General features: G+C 35.4%; 1 protein-coding gene across 3 annotated transcripts in view; it reads left to right on the forward strand.

The window, feature by feature from the left end:
- KCNJ3 (potassium inwardly rectifying channel subfamily J member 3) overlaps positions 1–20,714 on the forward strand; it is a 154,658-nt gene that overhangs the window by 69,474 nt on the left and 64,470 nt on the right. Inside the window, exon 3 of one of the 3 annotated variants that reach the window (XR_006712887.1) lies at positions 17,234–17,318. The exons of the other annotated variants lie outside the window; for them this stretch is intronic. The gene's annotated coding sequence lies outside the window, so the exon portion shown is untranslated. The remainder of the gene's footprint in view (positions 1–17,233; positions 17,319–20,714) is intronic. 3 annotated transcript variants of the gene reach the window in all.

Consider the following 20,714-nt stretch of genomic DNA (forward strand, 5'->3'; position numbering starts at 1 on the left):
GGTGGTTCTGCACAGGTGCTGCTGCTGGAAGCACCAGTATTTCTTACCAACATGATATGATTATATATTCCTTCCAGCCATTTTTTTTTTTTTTTTACTTCAGAATTATCCAAAGTTATTCAAATAAGGAGCTGTTCTCCCTGTCCTCAGTTGTGGTATCGACATTTGTTGTCAGTTTACTGTATCGTTGACGTAAGTGTTAAAAATTCTGTAACTACCTTAATTATATTCTGGGCTAGAAGAGATGTCAATGTCAAAAGTAATAGAAGTTATTTATAATGGAAGCGAAGGAGTGAAAACATCTCTGATTATAAAATGCCCTTCTCTCTTTGCCCCTTCCGGGTTTTTTTGGCTGGATCAAGTTATGCTTGATCAACCTGCAGAACCTCACAGCTGTTCAGTGACTGGCACAAGCCATGATAACGCCATTTAATGACTATGTAGACCTGTGTGTAGATGACTTTGCCTGCTGTGTCACAACTTACAACAGGAAGAATAGTCAAATACTGTATACAGGCATTTGCTTAAATAATTAAAATAACAGCCAGTACTCTTTGTCCATTTACCCTAAGGATTATAAGGCACATTCTCTTTGTTGATTACATTTTCTTCTAACTTTCCTGAGTTAGCTTTGGGAATTATTTCAATTATTTACAGTAGCCTCCATGTACACTAACTTTCTGTTGATTCATTAGATGTACTATACTCTTACCATTTAAGAGTCTTTGCATATGTGGTTCCCTTTTCTTGGAATACCCACTGATGCCCTCCGCCTCCAAACATACACCCACATATATACATTTGCCTATTCAAATTCTCCTCAGCATTCTTTTTTAACGTTTATTTATTTTTGAGACAGAGAGAGACAGAGCATGAACGGGGGAGGGTCAGAGAGAGGGAGACACAGAATCGGAAGCAGGCTCCAGGCTCCGAGCTGTCAGCACAGAGCCCGACGCGGGGCTCGAACTCATGGACCGCAAGATCATGACCTGAGCCGAAGTCGGCCGCTTAACCGACTGAGCCACCCAGGCGCCCCTCTCCTCAGCATTCTTGATGATTTGGGTCAGATAATTCTTTGCTGGAGGTGGTGGTGCATGGGGACTGTCCTTTGCGTTGTAGAATGTTTGCAGCATCCTTGGCCTCTACCATGCGTACCTGTAGCATCCCTCCCATTCATGACAACCAAAATGTCTCCAAGCTCTTCCAGATGTCCCGTGGGGAGCAAACTCACTTTGATTGAGAAGCACCACTTTAGAGTTTACTGCAAATGCTATTTCTTTATGAAGGAAGACTTAAGTCCTAAATAACTTGGTTCCTTACACACACTATTCTCCAATCAGCCTATCCTGATTGTCTCTTGATTTCCTTTGTAAAATTTATCTCAAATAAAATTATGGATGAATACTTCCTCACTTAGTTTGCGTTACTTGTTTTTGCTATAATGTAAATTCCAGGAAGGAAGTAACTTTTTGCTGCCTGGTTCTGCCCTATATTCCTAGTGCCCAGCGAACTGCCTCACATAGATCTTGCACTCATTACGCATTTTTATACTTGATGAACTTTGATTTTGGTTTTGTTTCCTATTATATAAAATTAATTTTTTTTGAAATTAGTTATTCTTTGCCATCATTAGAGTCTCAAAGTTAAGTTTTGTTATTGTCATTGTGATAATGTGATTTCCAGACCATGTGCAATGGTAGCTTAGGGAACTCACAGGAGCCGTGGAATATTTTAATTTTTTTTCAAGGAAAATATGGTAACATTTGCCACGGACATATACACCACGGACTATTAGCTCAAGGTAGTTCAATTTCAACATTAGGTTGTAATACATTACTATTGCTGATGCCATCTCTTTAGGAAGCCAGGTCTTTGACAGTTGCTGTGATACAAAGCAACTACCGTAAGAAAAATCAATATGGAACAGATTATGGGGGCCGTGATGTTTGAACTGATTCTAGGATTTGAGAAATGGTCTGGTGCCACATAGGTGCACACGTGCCATTAGCAAGTAACTGTGGTTATTTAAGAATGAAATAAAATACCATTTCTCTTTCGATATATGTTACTAGTTTTTAAAATAATGGTCAAGTTGTTAAGGACATAAATAATTAGTAAGTTGTTTGCACCTAACTTCTTAATGAATAGACAAGTAGATATTTCTTTTGGACAAAAGACCAATGAAAAAAATGACAGAGGCAGTAAAGGAGTGACAAAGAGAGACAGTTTGGAGGTCTCAGCATTACCCAATTTAACCATTTCCATTCTAAACGCTTTCTTTTTATAGACACTCGTTTCTAGTTCCTTATATAAGCAGTAACATATTTTAAGAGGTCTGACTGTTATATATTTATGATGTGATGCATCATTATAATTTGGAAAAGAAAATATGATGAGAAACTTAAAATAGATACGGGCTGCAGGTTTTCTTCTGCCATTATGTTGAAGCGCAATCCTCAAGGAAAACAGGATTGATTTTAGAGGATTTTGAGGTTACTCAAAACAGGAAGAAGAAATTTTCATTAAAAAAAATCCATTGTTATTTATAGTTTTCATTTTCATAGTGTCTGTCCGTCTGTTAAAGACTGAAACTAAGCTGTTATCTACAGTATATGTAAGACCTCATCACCGTATGATGAGGAACCAGAGGGTTCCTGAGATACTCTTAAGTTGTTAAGAACTTGGCTATATGAGATAAGGCTCTCATAGGAATTTGCTTGGAATAGACCTTAACCATCACTTTTCATTAAACTCTAATTTCATTAAACCCCAATTATTTAATTGCTGGGATATTCTTTACATTTATAATGAACTCTATAGACCAATCCCAACATTCTGTGGTGATATGAATTACTGCAGAGATGGGTGAAAGGGAAGCTTTATGAATCTTGAAACCATTAATGCATTTCGGTTATTGATATCATTTCTCCATTGATAGTTTTAATGCAGAAATTTTCAGTAACAAATTCAGGCCTTTTAAAAGACTTCTTCAATAAAGTGATTGTATCTTCAGACATATTATTACTAGTTCTGTAAAAGTACTAAATGAAGGATTAAATTTCAGAATGAGTTCCACACCTTAACTGTGTCATTTAGAGGAAATTCAGCAATCTGCAATGCTCAGTATTAAACATATTTACAGAAAATACAGATAATAATGAGTTTTCTTTTGCTTTCTCAGTGCCCTCTCCTTAGTTTGTATCTTTGCATTGCACTGCTCTCCTCAACAATTCTCTTTAAAATTCCAGATATTGCACACCAAACTAACTAGTTAGGAATCTGTATCACCGAGACTTCTTGGAAAGATGAATAGAAGTCATGTGGGTAGAAGTTGTTCTAGTCCTAAATTCTGTTCCAGCACAGCTCTTGGAAATGGGAAACAGCATATTTGGCAGATTGAAGAAACTGAGAAATAGGATTTTTTGCCTCTAGTTTTTTTTTTTTTCTTCTTTTTTTCTCTTTCTTTCTTGCCTGCAGTGTTTTGCAAATGTATTATTGTGTAGTATCTTGATCATTTCATGCCATTGCTAATGAGATGGTTTTCTGATGTAAGGGAGTGGTCTTCTGTCTGTTTCAGTTATTCTACTGCGGTTATTTTTAAAGTAGTTTTTTGTTACTATTGTTTTGGAATACTGGGGAGGTAATGAATTGGGGGTAGGTTTAGAATCATAAGAATCAATAAAAATCTTGTAATTTCCATTAACTAGTTCATCAGAAGTGGTTTTGTTACGCTTTACTCTAGTCCCTGGATGAGCTATCTTAGAGCAAATACTGAGATCACTATTTTGAAAGTGCCAACAGAATTTTATGTGTGTGATTTTTTCGTGATGGTTAAAATATTTCCTTTCATGAACAGTAAATTTCAAAAAGATGATTTTTCGTAGTTATTTGTTAAAAAAATTGTTCTGAAGATGAAAACAAAAAAAGGAAAATATTAGTGACTCTATCCCCCACAAAAAAACCCAGGGCTTTTTGATAAATGATGTTGAAATAAGTAAATAGTCATCTGGAAAGGAAAATAAGTTTGGATCCATACCTCACACACATGAGGTGAATTGCAAACATATCAAATATTCAAATGTAAACATTGAAAACATGAAAGTTCTAGATAAAAATGTTGGGGAATTGCTTTGTAAATATAGAATGGTACCATGAAAAACTAATTTGATGGTAGTGAGAAAGAATGTGCAGGGAATTTTGGAACTACTGGGCCAGGATAGCTGAAATGATAAAGGTGAGGAGGCAAAATAGCACAGACCCAACCACACAGTTGAAAGTTTCTGTCTCTTATTTTTTTTTTAATATTTATTTATTTATTTTGAGAGAGAAAGCCTTTGCGAGTAGGGGGAGGGGCAGAGAGAGTGGGAGAGACAGAATCCCAAACAGGCTCCGTGCAGTCAACACAGAGCCCAATGTGGGGCTCAAACTCACAAACTGTGAGATCATGACCTGAGCCAAAATCGAGAATTGACAGCATAGCTAACTGAGCCACCCAGGCACCCTGAAAAGTTCTGTATTTTAAAAAGTTGAACCCATGATAGCTTGGGACAGCTGTTGAGAAGTTATTCATTACAGGTGATATCAGCTGTTTCTAACATGGTTAGAATATTCTGAGAGTCCACTGGAAAAGGAATGAACACTGTTCAAGAAGGATGTAGATTCTAGGTTGTTAATAGGTGGCAGGACCATAGCCTTAGATTAAGGTCAGGGGCTAGACTCCAAATCCTTAGAGGAGGGACTGATAAATAGGGAGGTGAGCCAAACATGTTACTAGATAAGGAACTTGGAATACAACGTTAGTGGCAGCTGCACACAAAGGGTGACGGTTACCAAGTGTTTGAGTAATATAGTGGCTTGAATTCCTCTTGCTTATACTTGGGATTAATTAGAGAAACCACCTGGTGTTGTAGACACATAGCCCCACGTGTGCTGGAAAACAGATGCAGAGATGGAAATGAAGGATGTGGTGTCAAGCTGCTAAAAATACACAAATCGGTCTTGGGAGAGGTAACTGGTTTGAGTGAGGCCTTAAGCCAGCTCTGACAACCAGTCATCTGTAAGGAGAGTTTGAATTTGGGGTGAAATCTGAACACTGACAAATGTTTTTCTAATTGCTTCCAGAGATGCGGGATATTTTTGTATTTTACATAATACACTTAGGGGATCAGTCTCATCCTCGTATCTTTATTGCATTACGTTAGGGATAGTACATTGGAATAAAGAGAGAGAGCATGAGAAAAACTGAGAATGAGTATGGCTAACAGTTTCTTATCTCAGTTCATTTTTTAAATTTGTTGCCTACTGCTGGAATACAGAAAATCCTAACGTGCAATTCATGGGCATTAAAAATGCATCATGGAATTTGGAATGGTTGAAACACAAGTAATACAAAATCTCTATTAACAGTTGATTTTGTTCTCAACATGGGATTTTTGACCATATGATGTTGCATGGTTAACTTAATCTAAAATATTTGATTGATTTTGAACACTAACCCAGAAAATCAGAGCAATTTGAAAGCTGAGGATCAGTCTGAATTATTATCCTTAAACTTCCGCATTTAGAGGCCATTTCTTGTAAGCCGGCTCAGAAAAGGCAGTGGAAATCTTTTCAAGCCTTCTTGCCTTTACCAATCACCGTGTGACATGGGTGGAGCTAGAGAATATTATGCTAAGCAAAATAAGTCAGTCAGAGAAAGCCAAATCCCATATGCTTTCGCTCATATGTGGAGTTTAAGAAACAAAACAAATGAGCAAAGGGGAAAAAGTGAGAGAGAGAGGCAAACCAAGAAACAGACTCTTTACTATAGAGAACAAACTGATGATTACCAGAGGGGATGGGGGCAGGGGTATGGGCAAATAAATAGGTGACGGGGATTAAGACGCGTACTTGTGATGAGTTCTGGGTGATGTATGGAAGTGTTGTATCACTAAATAGTGCATGTGAAACTAATATTCCACTGTATGTTAACTAACTGGAATTTAAGTAAAAACTTAGAAAAAAAGCTCAGAAAGTTTTAATCATTCAAGCTGTGCAGTTAACCAAATATGGTGAATTTTTGTTTTTTCGCGGAAGTATTTTTTACTATCCCAGTATTACACTAAAATAATAGTTCCAAGTTTAAATTTGCCTTATTATTAGTAGTATTTACCGCTTTGTGATATATAATCCATCAGCTCTTGGGAAGTGGGTGGCAAAGTCCAGCAAACAGATTGGGACAGGACAGTTAAATGTAATAAGCATGGGACCTACGAAGAGACCCTGCATTAAGAGTTATCACATTTAATATGGGGGAAATCGCGTATTTTAACTACTGAAATTAACATTTACTTTACTTTGTTTTTCATTATTTTAATACACTTCATCTTTGTTTTTAATCTACAAACACCTCCTTGAATGGCTTACTGTATTTTCTCCAAGCATGACACGATGGGATTGCTTTCTTCTTCATAACTGCTGAGATTAGCACCAAAATATGATTTTTAAGACTGTGTGTGTGAAGGGTGGTGTTAAATCTGGGATATCTTTGGACCATGGGCTGTTTCACTAAGTGGTTGGCTTAAGTGTGATTCTGAAAATAGGAATTTGAGGGTAGCTTAAGGACAGCCTTAGGATATGAGGTACCTAGAATTTGGGGAGAGATTTTATCATCCAGAGATGATTTTCGCCTTTGCAATATTTTTCAGTTTTGAGCAGATCCATGGTGCTGCCAGTTGACTTTTCTCCCACATGTCAAGAACCCGTAGAGCTAGAATCATGTGAAATTGTGTTTCAATTAATGCCTTTTTATTCTGGCTTGAATATTGCTAGTATTCTGTATTTTAATGTTATTTTAATAATTCAGACCTCTTTTTTGGTTGCACATTTTTTCCCTTATGTGCTTTTAGAAGTTTTAAAGAGTTATTAAAGTGATTGAATATCTAATATTCATACTTGAAAGCATGTCTTAATATGTAAATTACACCTGGTAAAAACATTTGTGTAATCACTGTATTACATGATTTCTTAATACCTTGTCAGAGAATGAATTTTTAGATACAAATTCATTAGTCTTCAGCCATTTTTAAACTTATGATGCAACTATTAATACTACCAATGCATAATTGCTAGAATGCTTTTCTTTAATTCTGTCCTCATGAGTTTGTATTTCTATTTATGGCATCCCAGTGAGCCGCAGAAAAGGTCATCAGATACAGTTTTGATAAATTAGGTTGACCAAGGATGAATGTTGGTCTCCTGTTTTATTAAATTAAAAAGAAATTAGTCAGTAATGCTTTAATATTTAATTACCTTCAAGTAGACCAGCTTTCATTTGCCAGTCATAATTTGTTTCCAGCACATAAGGTTTAAAATGTTACATATCTTCCAAATGGAAACAAAACAAAACAAAACAAAACAAAAAAACAACTCACTAGTCCAGGATAAATGCTTTAAAAGGAAGTTTTATACAGTAGAACTAGTTCCCTCAAATAGAAACTAATTTCCATGCCTGTAAACTCTTTCACCTTTCATCTCCAAGAATGGCTTAATAGCACTTAGGCAAAAGAAGGCTGCATTCAGGTACTAACTCTTGACTACTTGCATCGCTTCAGTATTTTAATTTAGTGCAGTAATTTGTGGTCAGATGAGTAAATGTCATATTTTACATCCAATATTTTTACATGTAACAATATTTATTCTACCCCAATAACACAAGTATCCAAAGTAAGATATTTGATTGGCTTATTCAGGGCTGACTGATGCTATAATTTCTTGCAACATCTTTAACTTATTTTAGGATTTAATTATTTAAGTTAATCATTATAGTGAAAAAAATTATTTTTTTTAGAGAGAAAAATGTGTTTTCATTGGTTCAGAGACTAACCGTAGTAATAAAAGAGTAAGTATTTTGATGAAATGGTTAAACCTGTAATGAACAGTTAATGGCAATCAAGCACTCCACTTAAAATTACCCATTTTAGAGGAGCCTGGTTGGCTCAGTTGATAAAGCATCTGACCCTTGATTGCAACTCAGATCATGATCTCATGGTTGTGGATTGAGCCTACATGGTCAGTGTGGAACCTGCTAGGGATTCTCTCTCTCCCTCTCTCTCTGCCCCCTCCCTCTGCTTGCTCCCTCTCTCAAAATAAATAAATAAACTTAAAAAAATTACTTGTTTTATAAGTAATGTGTGAAAGCAATTATATAATACAGGGAAAAAACAGAGTTATGAACTTGTTAGAAAAGGGGAAAAACAGTTTTTTTTTTAATTAAAATCATGATTAGCTTTTCTGAATGCCACTGTATTATTTTAACTTTTATAATGACAGTTTAAAAACAGGATAGTTTTTTATTTATTAAACTCAGATGAATAACCACATGTGGTTATTCCTCTATTTTTTAACCTCTTCCATTGAATTTATTTTTGCTTTTATTTTTTTTTTCAAGGTAGAAGAATGGCCTTCTTAATAGTATTTATGGACTATCACAGGAAATTGTATATCTTTCTAATTGGGTAAAATTAAAAAGAATTGAAGAAACTTGGCCAGTTTATTTTTGCTATTCCCAAACCAGCATTTTGCAGAAGAGTTTTTGCTAAACCACTCATATATATTTTTTGTATTATATTTCTGTATTACAGTGCTGTTTGCTTCACAGAACTGGGTACCTGTCTTTTTCTATGGTGAATGTTTCCCTAATGCATAATTTCTTTTGTTTTCCCCTTTTCTAAATGTGACAGACTGCTAAAGCATACAAAATTGAGTTTACACCACATTTTATAAGTCAACATCAAAAACCATAAAATAATGCTGTTTAATTATATATATTAATTGAATTTAGGACACATTTTTATCAATGTCTTATGTAACAGCATTCATTTTAGAATTAAGGGAATTCAGTATACTTGTGCTTTTCAAAAGTTTGCTTTATACCACTTCGCTTGTGTGAAAAACCTACATTATTACCTGTATTCACTAACTGAAACCCAGAGATTTTCTCTTTTATTAAAAAAGATGAAAAGGGAGGGGGAAACAAAACAAAACAAAACCCAAAACATTAAGTGTGTTTTTTAGGAAGCCTTTATACAGTGCTCACTCTGACCAGGAAGAATGGCGCCACCCAGCTCCTTCCAGAGGAACTACATTCAGCATCTGAGCATCAAGCCACCATAGTTTTGAAGTATGTTATTGACCGTCTGTACTTTATCTCAATTTATTTTGTGCATCATTAGCAAGATGTGTCCTAAGGCATCAGAACAGCCCAAGAGAGGTTATTTTTTGGGTCTGAGAATGCTCAAAATTTTTTCCATGTAAATTAATAAAGCAAATGCTTCTTTGCTTCACACCATTTGGGCTTATGAAAGGTTTCATAAGAATGCTCTACTTCAGATAGCCAGGGACACCTGCCTATCCCTTTGGGATTTTACAGACTTTCACTACTAAATGATTTGGGCGTAAGCAATTTCATCAAACATTGAAAAAATAAGACCTTAGACTAGGGCAACCTTGGAAGATGGAAGAAGTAGCAGGAAGGAGGGAGAGAACAGAGTAGAGAAACCCAGTTTGTCTATGAGGAAGACAAAATTCTTTCCAAAATGTTTCTTTCTTTCTTATTTTATTTTGTGTTCATAATAGCATCTTTGTCAGACCATAAAAATTAAAAAAAATTTTTTTTTAATGTTTATTTCTGAGACAGAGAGAGACAGAGCATGAGTGGGGGAGGGGCAGAGAGAGAGGGAGACATGGAATCAGAAGCCTGGGAGGCTCCAGGCTCCTAGCTGTCAGCACAGAGCCTGACGTGGAGCTCAAACTCACAAACCATGAGATCATGACCTGAGCCAAAGTCGGTAGCTCAACCGACCGAGCCATCTAAGCACCCCAGACCATGAACATTTTAAAAAGGAATTCAGGGCGTGCCTGGGTGGCTCAGTAGATTAAATGTCCAACTCTTGATTTTGGCTCAGGTCACGTTCTCACGGTTGGTGAGTTTGAGCCCCGTGTTGTGTTCCATGCTGACAGTGCAGAGCCTACTTGGGATTCTCTCTCTCTGTCTCCTTTTGCCCCTGCCCCACTCACTATCTCTCTCACAATAGATAAAAAAATAAAATAGTGTAATATAAAATAAAATAAAAAGGAATTCAGGAGAAGGGATACTGAGTGCTCTTCCTTTTTCACCTTCCCTGTCTGCCTGAAATTCTGGCAAATAAGTGGGGAAGGACCTTAACAAGAACAGTGGTCACTATTGGTTATGATAAAGACCTAGAAGTACAATGGGAGAAGAAATGTTTTCTCTACCCTTCAAGATTTTTCTAACTGAATTGAGAGTCAAATTGGCATGAGAGATTAATAGGAGGAAACCAAATTTAGTTTTGTATGTATGGAGAATCCTCGCAGACATTCCAAAGACAGTCTGGCAAAATCAGCTATATATGTCATCATAAACTAAGGAAAAGAGGGATAGTGGTCTGGGACTTTAAAGGGAAGCACTGAAATTCATAGGAAGATGAAAAAGAGTAAATGTTTGGTAAACAAATGTTTGTTGCTCCATAAAGAAGCAATGGAACACAAAGAGGACTTTGATCAAACAGGCCTTGCTAGGTTCCTCCCTGCCTACCATACCTAGTTTCTATTATAATGTTATCTACAGTAATAGCTTTCTTCCTCGAGCAGGTTCTCCATCTAAATTCTTTTAGGCATTTGGCGTGGGGAGGGGAGCAGTATCAGGACCTCTGAGTCTTGATTGTTTTTAGCTCAGCCTAATGTACACGCCAAGAGTGGTACATTTGGGAGTGGCCTGCCTTGGCCTCTGTGGTCTGCATAATATATTGATATACATATTAATGAATTAATTCATAAACTATTTAATTACATACAGTGCATTTGAAGCTGAAGATTTCAGACATTTCATGGTAATTTTCAAATCACAATATTTTGTAAAACAGGCCCTTGTTGAAATTGTCACAAACCTAATATAGGAAACATTTTTTTAATGGCATGGTCATATCTGTACAATATGATCCAGTAAGGACAGATAACTTTTTTTAAAAAAACTTATCCCTGGGGCGCCTGGGTGGCACAGTCGGTTAAGCGTCCGACTTCAGCCAGGTCACGATCTCGCGGTCCGTGAGTTCGAGCCCCGCGTCGGGCTCTGGGCTGATGGCTCAGAGCCTGGAGCCTGTTTCCGATTCTGTGTCTCCCTCTCTCTCTGCCCCTCCCCCATTCATACTCTGTCTCTCTCTGTCCCAAAAATAAATAAATGTTGAAAAAAAAAAAAAAAAAAAAAAAACTTATCCCTGACTGTATTGAATTACTATCTTAGTTCCACTGAAGAAAAGATTTATGTCTATAATGTCAATTTAAAAATTTTTTATAGTTAAGTGATGATAACCCCAGAAAAAGTGGACAGTACAAAACATTTAGCAGTGTTCCATAGGTTGTTGATATTTTATTATCTTTTTGTCTTGTATTTTCACATTTATTGCCAATCCTTTGGTAGTAAGTAGGGGGGAAAAGAAAAGCCTCTATGTTAAATAAAAATTCCAGAACAGTGGAATTATATTCTAGTATTCTGTTTTAAAATGGCATCACACATACCAATCACTCAGTTTCTAAATGTTCTAAAGAAATTTTTTCAAGAAATCTCTCACCCTGTTCCACACCCTCCACCAATATACACACATACACAGGTCATCAAGTTGGAAAGATGAGGTTGGGACATGAGCTAAATTTTTCTGATGGAACAAAATAGTAAATCCACTCTGAAAACATCTCTTCATACAAAATGTGCATAAATAAACATGATTTGTATAAGTAGGGTCTTTATAAATAGTTTTCATTGAGAATGTGTGGATTGAATTGCAATAGGCCTTATTATTTCCCTGTGACTACATCATATTCCTGGGCTTTTTCTTCTTTTCTTTCCTTTTCTTTTCTTTTCTTTTCTTTTCTTTTTTTTATGAATATGGACGTGTGCATAGTGGGTGTGTGTGTGCATGTGTGTATGTCAAACTTATTAGTTGAATTAGCAACCATCCTTCTTCTCAACCCTACTGTTTGGTATATTCTAAAATATGTGGGACTTTGGGAGTATTTTAACTTCTTTTTTTATCTTATTTTTCCTTTGAAGTGCATTCTTCAGTGATGCTTTTATTCAAAGCCTTATAAGTTGTTTTTTTTTTGTTTGTTTGTTTTTGTTTGTTTGTTTGTTTGTTTGTTTTGTATAAACCTGCTAATTTTTTTCAATTTTAGCTACTTGGAGTGAGTTGAACCAATTTAATTTACAGACTAAATTTACAAAAGAAAACTGAAGGAAAGGGGGTGACTGACTTTATTCCTTTCGTAGTACCACTAGGAAATAAAATATCAACATAAATATGGAGCTTTAATGGCAAAGAGCCAAAAAAAAAAACTAACTCAATGAACCACTTCATGCACTAATTCTGTGCCAAGTTGTGGATATTCCCTAGTGTGTTCATTGCTTTATTCCCTCTTAATTGTTCTTCACAAAGAAGAGGGATAACCAGAAATCATAAAGGGAAGATACTAGGCACAATACCTGTAAAGTCGTGTTGTCTTCTGAATCTTTACTGAAGAACTTTTATGTCTACACAATATGATTACTTACCATATTGAGACACTAGTCTTCTTCACAGTTTTTACAGAGAGAGGCTTATTTTGTATTTTCGTTGAAAGAACTGTATTTTGAAAAAAAGTAAATTTCAAAAGATAAATATAAATAAATGATTCATTTTTTAAAAATTAAAACAGAGCTAAAGATCTATCGAAGCTTTTTGTTAGTATGCTATTACCAAAATTACTATTTTGAACTGAGATACTTAAAGGCCAAAGAAAAATGACAAATCAAGTTATTCCTTTGAGACTCTTTCAAGAATATGTGACAGATTTCTATCTGGTAGTTTTTGCCTGGTAGATTGAAATCTCTAGAAGAGGATATGTTTTCTGTAGTATCACTCAGAAAGTATTGTTTTGGACCATTTAAAATATTAAACTTCCTTCAAACTTTTAGCCTATAATGAGATTTTTATAGAGTTAAGCATGGATAGTTTTTCCTTAAGACAGTTAAGTATGTAAACATGTAAGTGATATGACAGTTTTAGGAACTGAGATCATTTTATTTAATTATTATTGATATATTTAATCATCATAATGTGTATACATAGGCCTCTTTTAGAAGTAATCTGAATATATATTTGAAATTAGGTATATTCTCCCTTCTCTTCCTTTCTTGTGGTCAAAGAGAGGTTTATCTCTTATTTCCGCCCCCCCCTCAGATTCATGGGAGGTAGAAAACTTACAATGTAAGGGCATGGGCTTAATCATTGGAGGGGGCTAAAGCTTTGTGAACTTAGCAACAAAAGGCTAGTGTAACACCCTAAACTTTAGTTTTTTGGTTTTTTTTTTTTCCTATGAAATAGGGATACTGGTATGCCTGTAAGGTGCCATAAGGATTAAATGTGTGTAAATCCCATAGGAACATAATAGATATATCAAAGAAAACATAGCATTACTTCTTCAAAAATGAAAGAAAATTTATTACTAATTTATTAATGGCCTATTCTACTTTTAGGTGGTAGAGAGGAAACTACAATATGTTGGCCATTCATCACATTGTATAATTTTGCGATTGAATGCAGAATGATTTGAGAAGTTTAAGTATGTCAGTTTGAAGTTATTTCTCTCTATCCTGTTGGTGTCTGTGGCCCTTGTGCAAAGGAATTGATAAGAAGAGAGCATACTGGATGGTGCCTAGGAACCTGAAGTTTCAGATACTTGCTTCTCTGACATGGGAGCTCCCACCAGCAACCCAATGGGCTTAAATACTTTGTTACTCATCAGGTCACTTCTTAGTGTGACAGATGACTAACGCACGTTAGGAAATCTCCCAAATTAGCTCCCAAAGTCAGACTCCCAAAGAGCTTACCTCTTTGTGTGTTCTTCTAGTTAGGATTATAGAAAAGTGTTGGAATTTTATTTTCTATGGGTTTCAAAATATGCCTCAGCACTATTGTCTTGTGAGGAAAAGTCCATTTTCTTATGATAGAATAACTAAATACTAGTGATAACAGTATGATAATTATAGATATATATATATATAATATACATATATAACATTATATAATAATATATGATATAATAATCAAAGAATAGCTTTTATTTCACAAGTATTTCAGTGCTACCAATAAGCTTGTTACATGCTGAACAGATTGAAAGATGGCAGTTGTGTAGCCCTTGTTCTTGAAGGGATCATATCCCAGTCAGAGAGGAAGAGAAAGGAAAGAGGAGAGACAAGGAGAGAGGAGAGGTGAGGAGAAGTTTGTGTGTGTGTGTGTGTGTGTGTGTGTGAGAGAGAGAGAGTGAGAGAGAGAGAGAGAGAGAGATGTGAGAACATATTTTCAAGAGTAATGTGATAAACTTGTTAATAGAGTACTAAACATAATCATTTTTATTTAAGACAATACAGAGGAAGAAGTATCCAACCTTGGAAAGGCAAGGGAAGAATTTGCTTATGAAGAAATATTTGGGCTGGATTACAAAGAGGAATTTCTCTTAGGAAGTTTGTGGTTCTGACATCCTTGTTTTATGCATATGTTACATATTATGCACATGTCATATAAGAATATAATACACATAAATTTAAAAACTATCAGTCTTCCCTCTTTTTTTGGAAAGAAAGATTAATAGGCATGATTTCTAAATATCAAAGAAAGAATGGCCTCTTGTGATAGTCTGAGTAATGGCCCCCCAAAAGAGGTTCCCATATGATTCCTAGAACATCTAATTATGTTACACCACATGGCAAAGGGGAATTAAAATGGTGGATTGGACTAAGGTTGTTAAACTGACCTTAAATTAGGGAGAGTATCCTGAGTTATCTGGGTAGACCCAGTGTGATCACAGAAGTCCTTAAATGTGGAAGAGAAAAGCAGAAGGGTCCATGTCAAAGTGATGAGATGTGAGAAAAGCTCAACTGGCCATTGCTGGCTTTGAAGATGGAGGACGGGGCCATGAGCCGAAGAATTAAGGCACTCATTAGAAGGTGAAATAAGCAAGAACATGGAGCCTGCCCTAGAGGCTCCAATATGAACTGCAACCCAGCCAACATACTGATTTTACCTCAGAGGCACCCATTTTGGATTTCTGATTTACAGAACTGTGGGATAAGAAATTTGTTTGAAACACTAAATTTGTGGTACTTTGTTAAAGTAGCACTAAGAAATTAATTCACCTCTGGAACTTAGATGAGCCTTAAGACTCTCCTTTTTCTGCTATCCTGTACTCAATTATTTACAGGTAAATTACAAGTAATAAATTAGTATAGACATCATACACAACCTTTCCAAAGGAGTTTTAGCTCCGAGTTTTAGTATGCTGCTGGTAGAAAAAATAGTTTAGAAAGGAAAGAAAGAAGCAGCACCCAATGAAACAAAAGTACAGATGTGAGAATTAGCCGTGAGGATCTGTTTAGAAATTTGTACTTAAGTAATGTGCATTTTAATTACTGAAATGACAGTAGAATTCAATAACATGCAGGATTTTGGATTCAAATTGGCTTGTCTCTTGGCTACTGATGATATATTAAGATAAAAATATATCTTAAAGGGAAAAAATCAATATTTGGTTAATTCTTACTTGCCTGAACTGTTTAATAATTTATACTATCGTTATACCTAATTCATACAGAGAGTAATGATGTAAATGTTGAGCACATCTGTGACTTATTTTTCCCATTATGCCTACCTGATACTTAGAAGGAGCTCGTAGAGACATAATGAATTCAATTGCTTTTGTTCAGTGTTTTAATAAGATCAGGCGAACTGGTGGATGGTAAACTGGTACATACTGCTGGGCACGATGTTCAGTGGGTTTGAGTGCTGAGATATGTTCTTGGCGCCTTCTCAGCTGATCTTCTAATTCTTTGGCCTGTCAGTGAAATTGAAATATTGTTTCATTTGTGGTTGTTTAGGAGCTCCATTTTCCTCATGCACATCATGGTTATTAGGAAGTTATTTGATGAGGTCATTGAAAGAAACCCCGGGAAAAATAAAAAAAATAAAAAAAAAAAAAGAAAGAAACCCCAGTAGTGCTTGAGAAGAACTGTAGAATCAACATACGTGGTCCAGCGTGGTTCTTCCACTGGCTCACCACGCAGTTCTGGGCAGATTCCTTATCCTTGCTATGCTTCAGGTTCCCTATGTGTAGAATGGGGATAGCAATTCTGCTTATCTCATTAGCATGGCGGAAGGATGAAATGAGTTAATATAATGAAGGTATTCAGACCAGGGACTGGCTAATAGTAGGTGCTAAATAAATTTAGCTATTATTATTTATTTTATATGTACTTGAAAATGAGTGAAACATACATTTTAAACTTTTATGGAACATACATACACACATATTCACGTTCTTCAAAAGTACATGTGTTGCACACACACACATGCACACACTTTTACCTCCAGCATACAATTTCTAAATCAGAAAATGAAGGCAAAATGACATGTTAAAATATCTACTAATAAAACTATGTCCCCAGCTGGCTGGCTGGTGCCATGCATGGGAGCTAAGAAGGCGTTCTCTTGCAGTGTGCCTCAGAGAAAAGGCCTGAATGAGAGAGCTTCTGTGTAGTGTTTTACTCAGATCAAAGCACAGAGAATTCCATTGCTGTTTTGTTTTCTTTCTCTATTGGTCAGGATGTCTAGATACAAAAGGAGAATAAGGGTTAAAATTACATTACTGAAGACAAAATTTCATATTCCCTTTGAATGAAGAGCTCCACAATTAAATCACAAGAGTACTTTTAATATATTTTTGATGAAGAAACATCCGAAGGTGACATTGGAGCAACAGAAAATGGCTTGGATTTTAGGTGTTGGAATAGTGAAGGATGTTTAAAGATTTTCATTTGCATCCCCCAGTGCATTTTTCATGATTCAGGTTTTGTTTTTGTTTGTATTTTTTTTATCAAGTTTTAGTAATATTCACAGATACATTCCTTGTTTGTTGGATTCTTTGTTTTGCTTGGAATGATACAGAGACAAGGAAACGTGGTTTCTCCTTAGTAGGTGTATTTGGACCACCACTAATGTCCTGGTCTAACTACAAAATTATAATATTTCCATGTCTTTAAAAAACAGATGTAGAAGATAGTATGCCCAAATCACAGTTAATGTGATTAATATTAATTTGTTAAATCCTCATAAAAACTCTGAGGTACACATTTTGATTATACACACAGAGAAGAGAAGACTGAGGCACAAAGAGGTTGAATAACTGGCCCAAGATCTCACAGCTACAAATGGGAGAGTCAAACTTGAACTCAGGTAACATTTACTCTACATTTCTTTCTTTCTTTTCTTTTTTTTATTTTCATGTTTTTGTTTATTTTTGAAAGAGAGAGAGCAGGGGAAGGGCAGAGAGAGAGAGGGAGACACAGAATCGGAAGCAGGCTCCAGGCTCTGAGCTGTCAGCACAGAGCCCAGCAGGGGGCTTGAACTCACAAACTGTGAGATCATGACCTGAGCCGAAGTTAGATGCTCAACTGACTGAGCCACCAAGGCACTTCTACATTTCTGAACTACAAGAGACGGTGTTTCTTTTCCATACTAGAAACTCAGTGATAACTATTTCCATTACTCTATCTTTTTTTAAATGCCCATTTTAAATGCTCTGTGTGCTGCAACCTTAGAATGTATTTGGATTACTGCTATTTGATTGGATTAGGTGCAGAAAACCATTTCTCAAGCACATATCATAATGAAATTTATCATTGATTTATGAGTGAATGATGGGAGAGTTTGGAACTATTCTTATTTAATAAGCTTTAAGGAAAAATCTGTTTTTTTTTTTTCTGTTGGGAGAAAAAAATTGAGGTTTATAATATTCCTGGTTTAGATTTTAAGATATTGCTTTAATGATATATCAATAATTGTGGCAATGGTACATTTGGTTTTCCAGTTGGTAAATTTATCAAGGATTTTCAGTGTTTAATACTTAAAAGTTATCATGCATCACAAAAATATTATCTATGACCATTTCTAAATGGCACAAATTTAGCTTTAGCTTATTATCTATTTCAGCCAGGCATTATATAAAAGAGAAACATCTTTGGGTAAAAAATAGACATGACTTTTGTAATAAAGGTTTAGGTTTTCCAAGGAGAATAACTGAGCCAAAATGGAAGACACTTTCACTCTCCGAAACTCAGAGAGGTGTTTTTAAACCCTGTCAAATAATAAAGAATGGTCTCTGATTAGGTTGCCTGGATTTTTATTCTAGCTCTGTGTCTTTGGCCAAGTTGCCTACCTCTCTGGGTCTGTTTCTCAGTTAATAAAATGAGCGCAGTAATTGTAGAATCATGAGAATTAGATGATTTAATAGATAAGGCATTTAGCGTAGTGCCTACAACATATGAGTTAGACTTCGTTGTTGTTGAGGTGGTGGTGGTGATAGATGGAGGAAAGAGAAGAGGAGGAGAGTTTTACTGGACTGTGATCTAAATATGCTAAATAAATAGCAGGTAAGACAGGGCAACATTGTATAAGTGAAATATTATTCCACATGTTGCAGCAGTCAACCTTTCTCTCATAGAGAACATATGGTGACTAAAGAAAATGTGCTATTTCATGTAAATGGTACTGATGGGTGGTAGTCATTGTATTAGTTTGCTAGGGCCTCATTTTAACTTACCTAATTGGAGTCCCTACAGTCATTTTCTGAGTTACTGGGGATTAGGCCTTCAATGTAACAGTTATGGGAGAACACAGGTTAGCCCATAACAGTTGTATTTGGAGCAAATGAATTTAAGACCAGTGACTAAATAGCCAACTGTGAAATGTCATCATCTTTTTTTAATGTCACAATCTTGAAACTGATGGGTATGTGTCTTTTAGGATTGCCTGTTGTGTTATGAAGGAAATGGACTGATTATCATATAATCAGATCAAAGCTGTTTTAAAGAGTTCCAAATCTGATAGAAACTTCTGAAATAAACTTTTGACTCCATATATTTACAACTGAAAAAACCACCAATTAAAAATTCAATGTTCCACTCAGCATTCAGTTAATTTCTGGTGAAATTTTTATCCTGTTACTTTGAGAACTGAAGGGAGAAAGTTATAAAAGCTTCCCTCCATAGACCCACCCCCCCCCCCCCGGTAACTTAAGGGACATTGAAAACCAAGCATTTCCTGAAAAAAAAATACTCAAATTTATAAATATTTCACTAATTTCTGGGCATTAGAAAATGGGTCTTAAAAATGTTCTTCAGGATCAATGGTGATGGTGTTATGGACCAAAGCCATATGATTAACAATTGGTTATTGGACACAGTTTGTGTGAGGAATTAATGTTATCCCCCATATTGCTTTTAGGCAAATTGTTTCTTAGTACTTGATGCTACTGTATTTTGTACCATTGAGGTGTGTATATCTCTGCATATACACGTATATATGAAGAAAGAGGGAGAAGAGTCAATATGAATAATAAATACAGAGAAATATATATTCATATACCACACTTGCAAGATTTCTTTATTATTTATTACTTTCCTCTGGGCAAAACTAAACAAATGAAAATATTTTTGGATAACATCAGGATTGTTGTAATAAAGGTATTATCATAAAAATAATGTCATTTTAGTCAACAAAAACAAAAAATAAAATGTATATTTGTTTAATATAGCATTTGCCAGAAGCTGAATTATGAAATTTATTGTTTTTAATTGAAGAACAAACCCATTCTTCATTGAAGAATGAAGTAGCCAGAGTATATCAAGGGATAATGTCCATGTTAGAGGGGAAGAAGATTTAACAGTTTGCAAATACACACCAGAGAATATTATTTTGTTATTTTCAAATTTAGTTTACTGTACAGTTTAGAGGAATCTTGAGTTATCAAGTGAGAACATGCTGTTAATGAATGGCAGTGGTTGTTTGTTTTTGTTTTTGTTTTGCCACTAGAAAGAATGTGTGCCAGTTTTAAAAAAGCTAAAAAGTAAATTGAGGTGAAAAAGCTTTCTTTTTGTAATTGGAAAACAAAAGAAAACAATGTTTTGTATTCTGTTTTGGAATTAAGGTTCTGTTTCATTTTCTTTGGGTTTCTATAAAACTAGGTGTTGCTGACATTACCTTGTGCTTTCCAACTACATGAGATTCACAATTTTTGATGATAATTTTATCCTTTGTAATATAATCCAACATACACTTGTGTTAATTGATCAAAAACAACTTGAGTGGAGGGAAGAGTGTTCAGGATGATACCTAGATTTGTGCACACCCATTTCTTCAGTTTGGAACTTTAAGAATTGGAGTAGCTAACATTGCTATAAAACGCATGAAAAGTTAGATGACAGGAGCTTTGAAGATAACCAATATTTAAGATAAAGAAAAGGAGGCCAATCAGAGAGACTGGGAAGAAACACACACATATCATGTATCTATAGTCTTTACTGTATATAAGATAAATACAATCTACCTAAATATAGTTCATCCAAAATGTGTACCTGGCAAAGTGGAAATATTGAGAAGATGTAATAAAATGGGAAAAAAAAGGTATTTCAAATAATTGTATACAGCTGCTGTTTGATAGTAAGGGGCTGCTTAAATATTAAGCTTAGGAGCTGAGTAAGTGGTGCCTCATACCTACCACAGGTTGCTGGTGTTCTCAGATTTGAGGTCAGGGGTTGTACTGCTGCAATGGAGAAATATGGCAGTCTTTTC

The sequence above is a fragment of the Leopardus geoffroyi genome, chromosome C1 (genome assembly GCF_018350155.1).
Source record: "Leopardus geoffroyi isolate Oge1 chromosome C1, O.geoffroyi_Oge1_pat1.0, whole genome shotgun sequence".
Lineage (NCBI taxonomy): Eukaryota > Metazoa > Chordata > Mammalia > Carnivora > Felidae > Leopardus > Leopardus geoffroyi.